Genomic DNA, 13,556 nt, shown 5'->3' with positions numbered 1-13,556 from the left:
GGGGAGAGAGCAAATAGGGGAAGGCCCATGGTGCACACTTTATTTTACATAAAAGCTGGGGCTTGTGGGAGGACAGGGACAAGAGGGTTCTCAGGGAAAGAAATCCCAGGAGTATTGATGGCTAGGCCCTGAAACACAACAATCCCGGATTGGCAAGGCACAATATGCCTGTGCAACAGGCCTGACCCTAGGCTTCCGGAGTTCTTGGTCACAAAAGGCTCCAGTGATCTAAGCCCGACCAGGGCTGTGCCCGACCAGGGCTGTAGGCCGCGTTGGGAGCGCGTAAAGGGACGCAGGGCGCAGAACTCTGCCCGTTTCACCCCAGCATTTAGGGGAGGACACAGAATCTGGGAAAGCCAGTGGGAAGGATTTTCCAGGAGGAGAGTTCAGTGAGATAATCTGAAACACAATAGTGCTGGTGATCTGGCGGGTGCATTCTGTGAACCACTTTTGTCGGGAGCAGCCTGCCATCATGCCCTGATAAACACAACTCTAGTCCCAAGCCAGTGACCTCAGCAAATGCAAAGACATTCATAGTTATAGTCTCCTGCATCTGATTCTTGCCATCTTCATGTGAAACGTTGGCGTTATCATGTCTGCTGCGCACACTTTGTTCATATGTGTACAATTTAAGTGTGTGCACCTGATCACTGTCTTGGGCAGAGCTCTGCCTGTGAACAACCCATGTGAAGCATTGGTGGTTCAGTGGTAGAATTCTCGCCTGCCACGCCGGAGGCCCGGGTTCGATTCCCGGCCAATGCAAGACTGCTTTCTTTTGACTTTGTTTTCGAAAGGAAATATATGACCTCAGTGGGGAATAAAATGGTAAGCAGTGACCCCGACGTGATTTGAACACGCAACCTTCTGATCTGGAGTCAGACGCGCTACCGTTGCGCCACGAGGTCCTTACACTTACAGCTTTCGGAGCCAGATCAACAAATGCTGTGGGCCTTTTGACTTATTTTCCCCTCCTCATATGCCTACAGTTGTATTACAGAGCTTGACCTTTTGTTTTCTATCCTAATTATGAAATTGACTGCAGGTGCCGAGAGAACGCAGAGAATTGAAATATTCAGGGAAAGGTTGTCCAGCAGGAGAGAGCAAAGGTATGTATCTGTTTTCCATTCAAGTGTTTCATGCAGGCAAAATAATACGTCCCTGGGTGGGCTTGAACCACCAACCTTTCGCTTAACAGCCTAACGCGGTAACCGATTGCGCCACAGAGACGAATGACTACAGCATCTTTCCTTAGACTCAATATATATCTTGATATGTATGTGCCTGCCTGGAGCTTGTCTTATATAAGCCATCATCATGTGAAACTTTGGCGTTGTCATGTCTGCTGCGCACACTTTGTTCATATGTGTACAATTTAAGTGTGTGCACCTGATCACTGTCTTGGACAGAGCTATGCCTGTGAACTCCCCATGTGAAGCATTGGTGGTTCAGTGGTAGAATTCTTGCCTGCCACGCGGGAGGCCCGGGTTCGATTCCCAGCCAATGCAAGGCTGCGTTCATTTGACTTTGTTTTCGAAAGGAAATATATGAACTCAGTGGGGAATAAAATGGTAAGCAGTGACCCCGACGTGATTTGACCACACAACCTTCTGATCTGGAGTCAGACGCGCTACCGTTGCGCCGCAAGGTCCTTACACTTACAGCCTTCAAGCCAGATCAACAAATGCTGATGGCCTTTTGACTTATTTTCCCCTCCTCATATGCCTACAGTTGTATTACAGGGCTAGGCCTTTTGTTTTCTATCCTAATTATGAAATTGACTGCAGGTGCAGAGAGAACGCAGAGGATTGAAATGTTCAGATAAAGGGTCTTAAGCAGGAGAGAGCAGAGGTACGTATCTGTGTTTCATTAAAGTGTTTCATGCAGGCAAAAAGGATACTTCCCTGGGTGGGCTTGAACCACCAACCTCTCTGTTAACAACCGAACGCGCTAACCATTTGCACCACAGAGGTTAATAACTGTAGCACAGTTCCTGAGACTCAATATATATCTTGATAATTGTGTGCCTGCCTGGAGCTTGTGTTATATAATGCGTCTTTATGCCATACAGCATTTCTCATTTGCTTAGTGTCTTGTTATTGTTGGACGTAATGATGAATAGACTACTGTCTAATGGTCTTAGAGCCAGTATTACTACCGGTCCCAGTGTATGAGACACATACATGACTTTTCTGTTGCCTGCTTAGCATAGCTCCCTGCTCCTCTGTAGGTGTGCTACCAGCCAGTAAGGCGTGTGCCTTGCCCATCAGATGTGTTATCTTAGACTTGACTTCTCTGTGAGCAAAGTCTCCCTCCCATAGCAGGTGCTTTCTCTGAACTCTTGACTTGTAAGACTGCTGGGAAAGGCCCTCCCTAGCCCCTCACTCAGATAGATACATTTACCTTCAGAGCTCAGCTTTGGAGAAAGAGATTGGGGAGAGAGCAAATAGGGGAAGGCCCATGGTGCACACTTTATTTTACATAAAAGCTGGGGCTTGTGGGAGGACAGGGACAAGAGGGTTCTCAGGGAAAGAAATCCCAGGAGCATTGATGGCTAGGCTCTGAAACACAACAATCCCGGATTGGCAAGGCACAATATGCCTGTGCAACAGGCCTGACCCTAGGCTTCCGGAGTTCTTGGTCACAAAAGGCTCCAGTTATCTAAGCCCGACCAGGGCTGTAGGCCGCGTTGGGAGCGCGTTAGGGACGCAGGGCGCAGAACTCTGCCCGTTTCACCCCAGCATTTAGGGGAGGACACAGAATCTGGGAAAGCCAGTGGGAAGGATTTTCCAGGAGGAGAGTTCAGTGAGATAATCTGAAACACAATAGTGCTGGTGATCTGGCGGGTGCATTCTGTGAACCACTTTTGTCGGGAGCAGCCTGCCATCATGCCCTGATAAACACAACTCTAGTCCCAAGCCAGTGACCTCAGCAAATGCAAAGACATTCATAGTTATAGTCTCCTGCATCTGATTCTTGCCATCTTCATGTGAAACGTTGGCGTTATCATGTCTGCTGCGCACACTTTGTTCATATGTGTACAATTTAAGTGTGTGCACCTGATCACTGTCGTGGGCAGAGCTCTGCCTGTGAACAACCCATGTGAAGCATTGGTGGTTCAGTGGTAGAATTCTCGCCTGCCACGCGGGAGGCCCGGGTTCGATTCCCGGCCAATGCAAGACTGCTTTCTTTTGACTTTGTTTTCGAAAGGAAATATATGACCTCAGTGGGGAATAAAATGGTAAGCAGTGACCCCGACGTGATTTGAACACGCAACCTTCTGATCTGGAGTCAGACGCGCTACCGTTGCGCCACGAGGTCCTTACACTTACAGCTTTCGGAGCCAGATCAACAAATGCTGTGGGCCTTTTGACTTATTTTCCCCTCCTCATATGCCTACAGTTGTATTACAGAGCTTGACCTTTTGTTTTCTATCCTAATTATGAAATTGACTGCAGGTGCCGAGAGAACGCAGAGAATTGAAATATTCAGGGAAAGGGTGTCCAGCAGGAGAGAGCAAAGGTATGTATCTGTTTTCCATTCAAGTGTTTCATGCAGGCAAAATAATACATCCCTGGGTGGGCTTGAACCACCAACCTTTCGCTTAACAGCCGAACGCGCTAACCGATTGCGCCACAGAGACGAGTGACTACAGCATCTTTCCTTAGACTCAATATATATCTTGATATATATGTGCCTGCCTGGAGCTCGTCTTATATAAGCCATCATCATGTGAAACTTTGGCGTTGTCATGTCTGCTGCGCACACTTTGTTCATATGTGTACAATTTAAGTGTGTGCACCTGATCACTGTCTTGGACAGAGCTATGCCTGTGAACTCCCCATGTGAAGCATTGGTGGTTCAGTGGTAAAATTCTCGCCTGCCACGCGGGAGGCCCGGGTTCGATTCCCGGCCAATGCAAAGTTGCGTTCCTTTGACTTTGTTTTCGAAAGGAAATATATGAACTCAGTGGGGAATAAAATGGTAAGCAGTGACCCCGACGTGATTTGACCACGCAACCTTCTGATCTGGAGTCAGACGCGCTACCGTTGCGCCACAAGGTCCTTACACTTACAGCCTTCAAGCCAGATCAACAAATGCTGATGGCCTTTTGACTTATTTTCCCCTCCTCATATGCCTACAGTTGTATTACAGGGCTAGGCCTTTTGTTTTCTATCCTAATTATGAAATTGACTGCAGGTGCAGAGAGAACGCAGAGGATTGAAATGTTCAGATAAAGGGTCTTAAGCAGGAGAGAGCAGAGGTACGTATCTGTGTTTCATTAAAGTGTTTCATGCAGGCAAAAAGGATACTTCCCTGGGTGGGCTTGAACCACCAACCTTTCTGTTAACAACCGAACGCGCTAACCATTTGCACCACAGAGGTTAATAACTGTAGCACAGTTCCTGAGACTCAATATATATCTTGATAATTGTGTGCCTGCCTGGAGCTTGTGTTATATAATGCGTCTTTATGCCATACAGCATTTCTCATTTGCTTAGTGTCTTGTTATTGTTGGACGTAATGATGAATAGACTACTGTCTAATGGTCTTAGAGCCAGTATTACTACCGGTCCCAGTGTATGAGACACATACATGACTTTTCTGTTGCCTGCTTAGCATAGCTCCCTGCTCCTCTGTAGGTGTGCTACCAGCCAGTAAGGCGTGTGCCTTGCCCATCAGATGTGTTATGTTAGACTTGACTTCTCTGTGAGAAAAGTCTCCCTCCCATAGCAGGTGCTTTCTCTGAACTCTTGACTTGTAAGACTGCTGGGAAAGGCCCTCCCTAGCCCCTCACTCAGATAGATACATTTACCTTTAGAGCTCAGCTTTGGAGAAAGAGATTGGGGAGAGAGCAACAGCAATAGCAATAGGGGAAGGCCCATGGTGCACACTTTATTTTACATAAAAGCTGGGGCTTGTGGGAGGACAGGGACAAGAGGGTTCTCAGGGAAAGAAATCCCAGGAGTATTGATGGCTAGGCCCTGAAACACAACAATCCCGGATTGGCAAGGCACAATATGCTTGTGCAACAGGCCTGACCCTAGGCTTCCGGAGTTCTTGGTCACAAAAGGCTCCAGTGATCTAAGCCCGACCAGGGCTGTAGGCCGCGTTGGGAGCGCATAAAGGGACGCAGGGCGCAGAACTCTGCCCGTATCACCCCAGCATTTAGGGGAGGACACAGAATCTGGGAAAGCCAGTGGGAAGGATTTTCCAGGAGGAGAGTTCAGTGAGATAATCTGAAACACAATAGTGCTGGTGATCTGGCGGGTGCATTCTGTGAACCACTTTTGTCGGGAGCAGCCTGCCATCATGCCCTGATAAACACAACTCTAGTCCCAAGCCAGTGACCTCAGCAAATGCAAAGACATTCATAGTTATAGTCTCCTGCATCTGATTCTTGCCATCTTCATGTGAAACGTTGGCGTTATCATGTCTGCTGCGCACACTTTGTTCATATGTGTACAATTTAAGTGTGTGCACCTGATCACTGTCTTGGGCAGAGCTCTGCCTGTGAACAACCCATGTGAAGCATTGGTGGTTCAGTGGTAGAATTCTCGCCTGCCACGCGGGAGGCCCGGGTTCGATTCCCGGCAAATGCAAGACTGCTTTCTTTTGACTTTGTTTTCGAAAGGAAATATATGACCTCAGTGGGGAATAAAATGGTAAGCAGTGACCCCGACGTGATTTGAACACGCAACCTTCTGATCTGGAGTCAGACGCTCTACCGTTGCGCCACAAGGTCCTTACACTTACAGCTTTCGGAGCCAGATCAACAAATGCTGTGGGCCTTTTGACTTATTTTCCCCTCCTCATATGCCTACAGTTGTATTACAGAGCTTGACCTTTTGTTTTCTATCCTAATTATGAAATTGACTGCAGGTGCCGAGAGAACGCAGAGAATTGAAATATTCAGGGAAAGGTTGTCCAGCAGGAGAGAGCAAAGGTATGTATCTGTTTTCCATTCAAGTGTTTCATGCAGGCAAAATAATACGTCCCTGGGTGGGCTTGAACCACCAACCTTTCGCTTAACAGCCAAACGCGCTAACCGATTGCGCCACAGAGACGAATGACTACAGCATCTTTCCTTAGACTCAATATATATCTTGATATGTATGTGCCTGCCTGGAGCTTGTCTTATATAAGCCATCATCATGTGAAACTTTGGCGTTGTCATGTCTGCTGCGCACACTTTGTTCATATGTGTACAATTTAAGTGTGTGCACCTGATCACTGTCTTGGACAGAGCTATGCCTGTGAACTCCCCATGTGAAGCATTGGTGGTTCAGTGGTAGAATTCTCGCCTGCCACGCGGGAGGCCCGGGTTCGATTCCCAGCCAATGCAAGGCTGCGTTCCTTTGACTTTGTTTTCGAAAGGAAATATATGAACTCAGTGGGGAATAAAATGGTAAGCAGTGACCCCGACGTGATTTGACCACGCAACCTTCTGATCTGGAGTCAGACGCGCTACCGTTGCGCCACAAGGTACTTACACTTACAGCCTTCAAGCCAGATCAACAAATGCTGATGGCCTTTTGACTTATTTTCCCCTCCTCATATGCCTACAGTTGTATTACAGGGCTAGGCCTTTTGTTTTCTATCCTAATTATGAAATTGACTACAGGTGCAGAGAGAACGCAGAGGATTGAAATGTTCAGATAAAGGGTCTTAAGCAGGAGAGAGCAGAGGTACGTATCTGTGTTTCATTAAAGTGTTTCATGCAGGCAAAAAGGATACTTCCCTGGGTGGGCTTGAACCACCAACCTTTCTGTTAATAACCAAACGCGCTAACCATTTGCACCACAGAGGTTAATAACTGTAGCACAGTTCCTGAGACTCAATATATATCTTGATAATTGTGTGCCTGCCTGGAGCTTGTGTTATATAATGCGTCTTTATGCCATACAGCATTTCTCATTTGCTTAGTGTCTTGTTATTGTTGGACGTAATGATGAATAGACTACTGTCTAATGGTCTTAGAGCCAGTATTACTACCGGTCCCAGTGTATGAGACACATACATGACTTTTCTGTTGCCTGCTTAGCATAGCTCCCTGCTCCTCTGTAGGTGTGCTACCAGCCAGTAAGGCGTGTGCCTTGCCCATCAGATGTGTTATGTTAGACTTGACTTCTCTGTGAGCAAAGTCTCCCTCCCATAGCAGGTGCTTTCTCTGAACTCTTGACTTGTAAGACTGCTGGGAAAGGCCCTCCCTAGCCCCTCACTCAGATAGATACATTTACCTTTAGAGCTCAGCTTTGGAGAAAGAGATTGGGGAGAGAGCAAATAGGGGAAGGCCCATGGTGCACACTTTATTTTACATAAAAGCTGGGGCTTGTGGGAGGACAGGGACAAGAGGGTTCTCAGGGAAAGAAATCCCAGGAGTATTGATGGCTAGGCCCTGAAACACAACAATCCCGGATTGGCAAGGCACAATATGCCTGTGCAACAGGCCTGACCCTAGGCTTCCGGAGTTCTTGGTCACAAAAGGCTCCAGTGATCTAAGCCCGACCAGGGCTGTAGGCCGCGTTGGGAGCGCATAAAGGGACGCAGGGCGCAGAACTCTGCCCGTTTCACCCCAGCATTTAGGGGAGGACACAGAATCTGGGAAAGCCAGTGGGAAGGATTTTCCAGGAGGAGAGTTCAGTGAGATAATCTGAAACACAATAGTGCTGGTGATCTGGCGGGTGCATTCTGTGAACCACTTTTGTCGGGAGCAGCCTGCCATCATGCCCTGATAAACACAACTCTAGTCCCAAGCCAGTGACCTCAGCAAATGCAAAGACATTCATAGTTATAGTCTCCTGCATCTGATTCTTGCCATCTTCATGTGAAACGTTGGCGTTATCATGTCTGCTGCGCACACTTTGTTCATATGTGTACAATTTAAGTGTGTGCACCTGATCACTGTCTTGGGCAGAGCTCTGCCTGTGAACAACCCATGTGAAGCATTGGTGGTTCAGTGGTAGAATTCTCGCCTGCCACGCGGGAGGCCCGGGTTCGATTCCCGGCCAATGCAAGACTGCTTTCTTTTGACTTTGTTTTCGAAAGGAAATATATGACCTCAGTGGGGAATAAAATGGTAAGCAGTGACCCCGACGTGATTTGAACACGCAACCTTCTGATCTGGAGTCAGACGCTCTACCGTTGCGCCACAAGGTCCTTACACTTACAGCTTTCGGGGCCAGATCAACAAATGCTGTGGGCCTTTTGACTTATTTTCCCCTCCTCATATGCCTACAGTTGTATTACAGAGCTTGACCTTTTGTTTTCTATCCTAATTATGAAATTGACTGCAGGTGCCGAGAGAACGCAGAGAATTGAAATATTCAGGGAAAGGTTGTCCAGCAGGAGAGAGCAAAGGTATGTATCTGTTTTCCATTCAAGTGTTTCATGCAGGCAAAATAATACGTCCCTGGGTGGGCTTGAACCACCAACCTTTCGCTTAACAGCCAAACGCGCTAACCGATTGCGCCACAGAGACGAATGACTACAGCAACTTTCCTTAGACTCAATATATATCTTGATATGTATGTGCCTGCCTGGAGCTTGTCTTATATAAGCCATCATCATGTGAAACTTTGGCGTTGTCATGTCTGCTGCGCACACTTTGTTCATATGTGTACAATTTAAGTGTGTGCACCTGATCACTGTCTTGGACAGAGCTATGCCTGTGAACTCCCCATGTGAAGCATTGGTGGTTCAGTGGTAGAATTCTCGCCTGCCACGCGGGAGGCCTGGGTTCGATTCCCAGCCAATGCAAGGCTGCGTTCCTTTGACTTTGTTTTCGAAAGGAAATATATGAACTCAGTGGGGAATAAAATGGTAAGCAGTGACCCCGACGTGATTTGACCACGCAACCTTCTGATCTGGAGTCAGACGCGCTACCGTTGCGCCACAAGGTCCTTACACTTACAGCCTTCAAGCCAGATCAACAAATGCTGATGGCCTTTTGACTTATTTTCCCCTCCTCATATGCCTACAGTTGTATTACAGGGCTAGGCCTTTTGTTTTCTATCCTAATTATGAAATTGACTGCAGGTGCAGAGAGAACGCAGAGGATTGAAATGTTCAGATAAAGGGTCTTAAGCAGGAGAGAGCAGAGGTACGTATCTGTATTTTATTAAAGTGTTTCATGCAGGCAAAAAGGATACTTCCCTGGGTGGGCTTGAACCACCAACCTTTCTGTTAACAACCGAACGCGCTAACCATTTGCACCACAGAGGTTAATAACTGTAGCACAGTTCCTGAGACTCAATATATATCTTGATAATTGTGTGCCTGCCTGGAGCTTGTGTTATATAATGCGTCTTTATGCCATACAGCATTTCTCATTTGCTTAGTGTCTTGTTATTGTTGGACGTAATGATGAATAGACTACTGTCTAATGGTCTTAGAGCCAGTATTACTACCGGTCCCAGTGTATGAGACACATACATGACTTTTCTGTTGCCTGCTTAGCATAGCTCCGTGCTCCTCTGTAGGTGTGCTACCAGCCAGTAAGGCGTGTGCCTTGCCCATCAGATGTGTTATGTTAGACTTGACTTCTCTGTGAGCAAAGTCTCCCTCCCATAGCAGGTGCTTTCTCTGAACTCTTGACTTGTAAGACTGCTGGGAAAGGCCCTCCCTAGCCCCTCACTCAGCTAGATACATTTACCTTCAGAGCTCAGCTTTGGAGAAAGAGATTGGGGAGAGAGCAAATAGGGGAAGGCCCATGGTGCACACTTTATTTTACATAAAAGCTCGGGCTTGTGGGAGGACAGGGACAAGAGGGTTCTCAGGGAAAGAAATCCCAGGAGTATTGATGGCTAGGCCCTGAAACACAACAATCCCGGATTGGCAAGGCACAATATGCCTGTGCAATAGGCCTGACCCTAGGCTTCCGGAGTTCTTGGTCACCAAAGGCTCCAGTGATCTAAGCCCGACCAGGGCTGTGCCCGACCAGGGCTGTAGGCCGCGTTGGGAGCGCGTTAGGGACGCGTAAAGGGACGCAGGGCGCAGAACTCTGCCTGTTTCACCCCAGCATTTAGGGGAGGACACAGAATCTGGGAAAGCCAGTGGGAAGGATTTTCCAGGAGGAGAGTTTAGTGAGATAATCTGAAACACAATAGTGCTGGTGATCTGGCGGGTGCATTCTGTGAACCACTTTTGTCGGGAGCAGCCTGCCATCATGCCCTGATAAACACAACTCTAGTCCCAAGCCAGTGACCTCAGCAAATGCAAATACATTCATAGTTATAGTCTCCTGCATCTGATTCTTGCCATCTTCATGTGAAACGTTGGCGTTATCATGTCTGCTGCGCACACTTTGTTCATATGTGTACAATTTAAGTGTGTGCACCTGATCACTGTCTTGAGCAGAGCTCTGCCTGTGAACAACCCATGTGAAGCATTGGTGGTTCAGTGGTAGAATTCTCGCCTGCCACGCGGGAGGCCCGGGTTCGATTCCCGGCCAATGCAAGACTGCTTTCTTTTGACTTTGTTTTCGAAAGGAAATATATGACCTCAGTGGGGAATAAAATGGTAAGCAGTGACCCCGACGTGATTTGAACACGCAACCTTCTGATCTGGAGTCAGACGCGCTACCGTTGCGCCACGAGGTCCTTACACTTACAGCCTTCAAGCCAGATCAACAAATGCTGTGGGCCTTTTGACTTATTTTCCCCTCCTCATATGCCAACAGTTGTATTACAGAGCTTGACCTTTTGTTTTCTATCCTAATTATGAAATTGACTGCAGGTGCCGAGAGAACGCAGAGAATTGAAATATTCAGGGAAAGGGTGTCCAGCAGGAGAGAGCAAAGGTATGTATCTGTTTTCCATTCAAGTGTTTCATGCAGGCAAAATAATACGTCCCTGGGAGGGCTTGAACCACCAACCTTTCGGTTAACAGCCGAACGCGCTAACCGATTGCGCCACAGAGACGAGTGACTACAGCATCTTTCCTTAGACTCAATATATATCTTGATATGTATGTGCCTGCCTGGAGCTTGTCTTATATAAGCCATCATCATGTGAAACTTTGGCGTTGTCATGTCTGCTGCGCACACTTTGTTCATATGTGTACAATTTAAGTGTGTGCACCTGATCACTGTCTTGGACAGAGCTGTGCCTGTGAACTCCCCATGTGAAGCATTGGTGGTTCAGTGGTAAAATTCTTGCCTGCCATGCGGGAGGCCCGGGTTCGATTCCCGGCCAATGCAAGGTTGCGTTCCTTTGACTTTGTTTTCGAAAGGAAATATATGAACTCAGTGGGGAATAAAACGGTAAGCAGTGACCCCGACGTGATTTGACCACGCAACCTTCTGATCTGGAGTCAGACGCGCTACCGTTGTGCCACAAGGTCCTTACACTTACAGCCTTCAAGCCAGATCAACAAATGCTGATGGCCTTTTGACTTATTTTCCCCTCCTCATATGCCTACAGTTGTATTACAGGGCTAGGCCTTTTGTTTTCTATCCTAATTATGAAATTGACTGCAGGTGCAGAGAGAACGCAGAGGATTGAAATGTTCAGATAAAGGGTCTTAAGCAGGAGAGAGCAGAGGTACGTATCTGTGTTTCATTAAAGTGTTTCATGCAGGCAAAAAGGATACTTCCCTGGGTGGGCTTGAACCACCAACCTCTCTGTTAACAACCGAACGCGCTAACCATTTGCACCACAGAGGTTAATAACTGTAGCACAGTTCCTGAGACTCAATATATATCTTGATAATTGTGTGCCTGCCTGGAGCTTGTGTTATATAATGCGTCTTTATGCCATACAGCATTTCTCATTTGCTTAGTGTCTTGTTATTGTTGGACGTAATGATGAATAGACTACTGTCTAATGGTCTTAGAGCCAGTATTACTACCGGTCCCAGTGTATGAGACACATACATGACTTTTCTGTTGCCTGCTTAGCATAGCTCCCTGCTCCTCTGTAGGTGTGCTACCAGCCAGTAAGGCGTGTGCCTTGCCCATCAGATGTGTTATGTTAGACTTGACTTCTCTGTGAGCAAAGTCTCCCTCCCATAGCAGGTGCTTTCTCTGAACTCTTGACTTGTAAGACTGCTGGGAAAGGCCCTCCCTAGCCCCTCACTCAGATAGATACATTTACCTTTAGAGCTCAGCTTTGGAGAAAGAGATTGGGGAGAGAGCAAATAGGGGAAGGCCCATGGTGCACACTTTATTTTACATAAAAGCTGGGGCTTGTGGGAGGACAGGGACAAGAGGGTTCTCAGGGAAAGAAATCCCAGGAGTATTGATGGCTAGGCCCTGAAACACAACAATCCCGGATTGGCAAGGCACAATATGCCTGTGCAACAGGCCTGACCCTAGGCTTCCGGAGTTCTTGGTCACAAAAGGCTCCAGTGATCTAAGCCCGACCAGGGCTGTGCCCGACAAGGGCTGTAGGCCGCGTTGGGAGCGCGTAAAGGGACGCAGGGCGCAGAACTCTGCCCGTTTCACCCCAGCATTTAGGGGAGGACACAGAATCTGGGAAAGCCAGTGGGAAGGATTTTCCAGGAGGAGAGTTCAGTGAGATAATCTGAAACACAATAGTGCTGGTGATCTGGCGGGTGCATTCTGTGAACCACTTTTGTCGGGAGCAGCCTGCCATCATGCCCTGATAAACACAACTCTAGTCCCAAGCCAGTGACCTCAGCAAATGCAAAGACATTCATAGTTATAGTCTCCTGCATCTGATTCTTGCCATCTTCATGTGAAACGTTGGCGTTATCATGTCTGCTGCGCACACTTTGTTCATATGTGTACAATTTAAGTGTGTGCACCTGATCACTGTCTTGGGCAGAGCTCTGCCTGTGAACAACCCATGTGAAGCATTGGTGGTTCAGTGGTAGAATTCTCGCCTGCCACGCCGGAGGCCCGGGTTCGATTCCCGGCCAATGCAAGACTGCTTTCTTTTGACTTTGTTTTCGAAAGGAAATATATGACCTCAGTGGGGAATAAAATGGTGAGCAGTGACCCCGACGTGATTTGAACACGCAACCTTCTGATCTGGAGTCAGACGCGCTACCGTTGCGCCACGAGGTCCTTACACTTACAGCTTTCGGAGCCAGATCAACAAATGCTGTGGGCCTTTTGACTTATTTTCCCCTCCTCATATGCCTACAGTTGTATTACAGAGCTTGACCTTTTGTTTTCTATCTAATTATGAAATTGACTGCAGGTGCCGAGAGAACGCAGAGAATTAAATATTCAGGGAAAGGTTGTCCAGCAGGAGAGAGCAAAGGTATGTATCTGTTTTCCATTCAAGTGTTTCATGCAGGCAAAATAATACGTCCCTGGGTGGGCTTGAACCACCAACCTTTCGCTTAACAGCCGAACGTGCTAACCGATTGCGCCACAGAGACGAATGACTACAGCATCTTTCCTTAGACTCAATATATATCTTGATATGTATGTGCCTGCCTGGAGCTTGTCTTATATAAGCCATCATCATGTGAAACTTTGGCGTTGTCATGTCTGCTGCGCACACTTTGTTCATATGTGTACAATTTAAGTGTGTGCACCTGATCACTGTCTTGGACAGAGCTATGCCTGTGAACTCCCCATGTGAAGC

General features: G+C 47.5%; 14 non-coding genes across 14 annotated transcripts; 5 read left to right on the top strand and 9 right to left on the bottom strand.

Moving 5' to 3' along the window:
- Positions 1–833: 833 nt before the first annotated feature.
- Positions 834–905, bottom strand: TRNAW-CCA (transfer RNA tryptophan (anticodon CCA)). Its single transcript has one exon. It is a non-coding gene; the product is annotated as a tRNA-Trp (tRNA).
- Positions 906–3,104: 2,199 nt separating this feature from the next.
- On the top strand, positions 3,105–3,175 carry TRNAG-GCC (transfer RNA glycine (anticodon GCC)). The gene has a single exon. It is a non-coding gene; the product is annotated as a tRNA-Gly (tRNA).
- Positions 3,176–3,246: 71 nt separating this feature from the next.
- Positions 3,247–3,318, bottom strand: TRNAW-CCA (transfer RNA tryptophan (anticodon CCA)). The gene has a single exon. It is a non-coding gene; the product is annotated as a tRNA-Trp (tRNA).
- Positions 3,319–3,566: 248 nt separating this feature from the next.
- TRNAN-GUU (transfer RNA asparagine (anticodon GUU)) lies at positions 3,567–3,640 on the bottom strand. The gene has a single exon. It is a non-coding gene; the product is annotated as a tRNA-Asn (tRNA).
- A 207-nt stretch (positions 3,641–3,847) lies between these two features.
- Positions 3,848–3,918, top strand: TRNAG-GCC (transfer RNA glycine (anticodon GCC)). The gene has a single exon. It is a non-coding gene; the product is annotated as a tRNA-Gly (tRNA).
- A 2,073-nt stretch (positions 3,919–5,991) lies between these two features.
- TRNAN-GUU (transfer RNA asparagine (anticodon GUU)) lies at positions 5,992–6,065 on the bottom strand. The gene has a single exon. It is a non-coding gene; the product is annotated as a tRNA-Asn (tRNA).
- Positions 6,066–7,943: 1,878 nt separating this feature from the next.
- Positions 7,944–8,014, top strand: TRNAG-GCC (transfer RNA glycine (anticodon GCC)). Its single transcript has one exon. It is a non-coding gene; the product is annotated as a tRNA-Gly (tRNA).
- A 391-nt stretch (positions 8,015–8,405) lies between these two features.
- On the bottom strand, positions 8,406–8,479 carry TRNAN-GUU (transfer RNA asparagine (anticodon GUU)). Its single transcript has one exon. It is a non-coding gene; the product is annotated as a tRNA-Asn (tRNA).
- A 207-nt stretch (positions 8,480–8,686) lies between these two features.
- TRNAG-GCC (transfer RNA glycine (anticodon GCC)) lies at positions 8,687–8,757 on the top strand. The gene has a single exon. It is a non-coding gene; the product is annotated as a tRNA-Gly (tRNA).
- A 1,627-nt stretch (positions 8,758–10,384) lies between these two features.
- Positions 10,385–10,455, top strand: TRNAG-GCC (transfer RNA glycine (anticodon GCC)). Its single transcript has one exon. It is a non-coding gene; the product is annotated as a tRNA-Gly (tRNA).
- Positions 10,456–10,526: 71 nt separating this feature from the next.
- On the bottom strand, positions 10,527–10,598 carry TRNAW-CCA (transfer RNA tryptophan (anticodon CCA)). The gene has a single exon. It is a non-coding gene; the product is annotated as a tRNA-Trp (tRNA).
- Positions 10,599–10,845: 247 nt separating this feature from the next.
- Positions 10,846–10,919, bottom strand: TRNAN-GUU (transfer RNA asparagine (anticodon GUU)). The gene has a single exon. It is a non-coding gene; the product is annotated as a tRNA-Asn (tRNA).
- A 2,036-nt stretch (positions 10,920–12,955) lies between these two features.
- TRNAW-CCA (transfer RNA tryptophan (anticodon CCA)) lies at positions 12,956–13,027 on the bottom strand. The gene has a single exon. It is a non-coding gene; the product is annotated as a tRNA-Trp (tRNA).
- A 246-nt stretch (positions 13,028–13,273) lies between these two features.
- On the bottom strand, positions 13,274–13,347 carry TRNAN-GUU (transfer RNA asparagine (anticodon GUU)). Its single transcript has one exon. It is a non-coding gene; the product is annotated as a tRNA-Asn (tRNA).
- Positions 13,348–13,556: the final 209 nt, after the last annotated feature.

The sequence above is a fragment of the Lissotriton helveticus genome, chromosome 1_2 (genome assembly GCF_964261635.1).
Source record: "Lissotriton helveticus chromosome 1_2, aLisHel1.1, whole genome shotgun sequence".
NCBI lineage: Eukaryota > Metazoa > Chordata > Amphibia > Caudata > Salamandridae > Lissotriton > Lissotriton helveticus.
The sequence above is the reverse complement of the archived record's forward strand: the minus strand, read 5'-3'. Positions and strand labels throughout refer to the sequence as shown.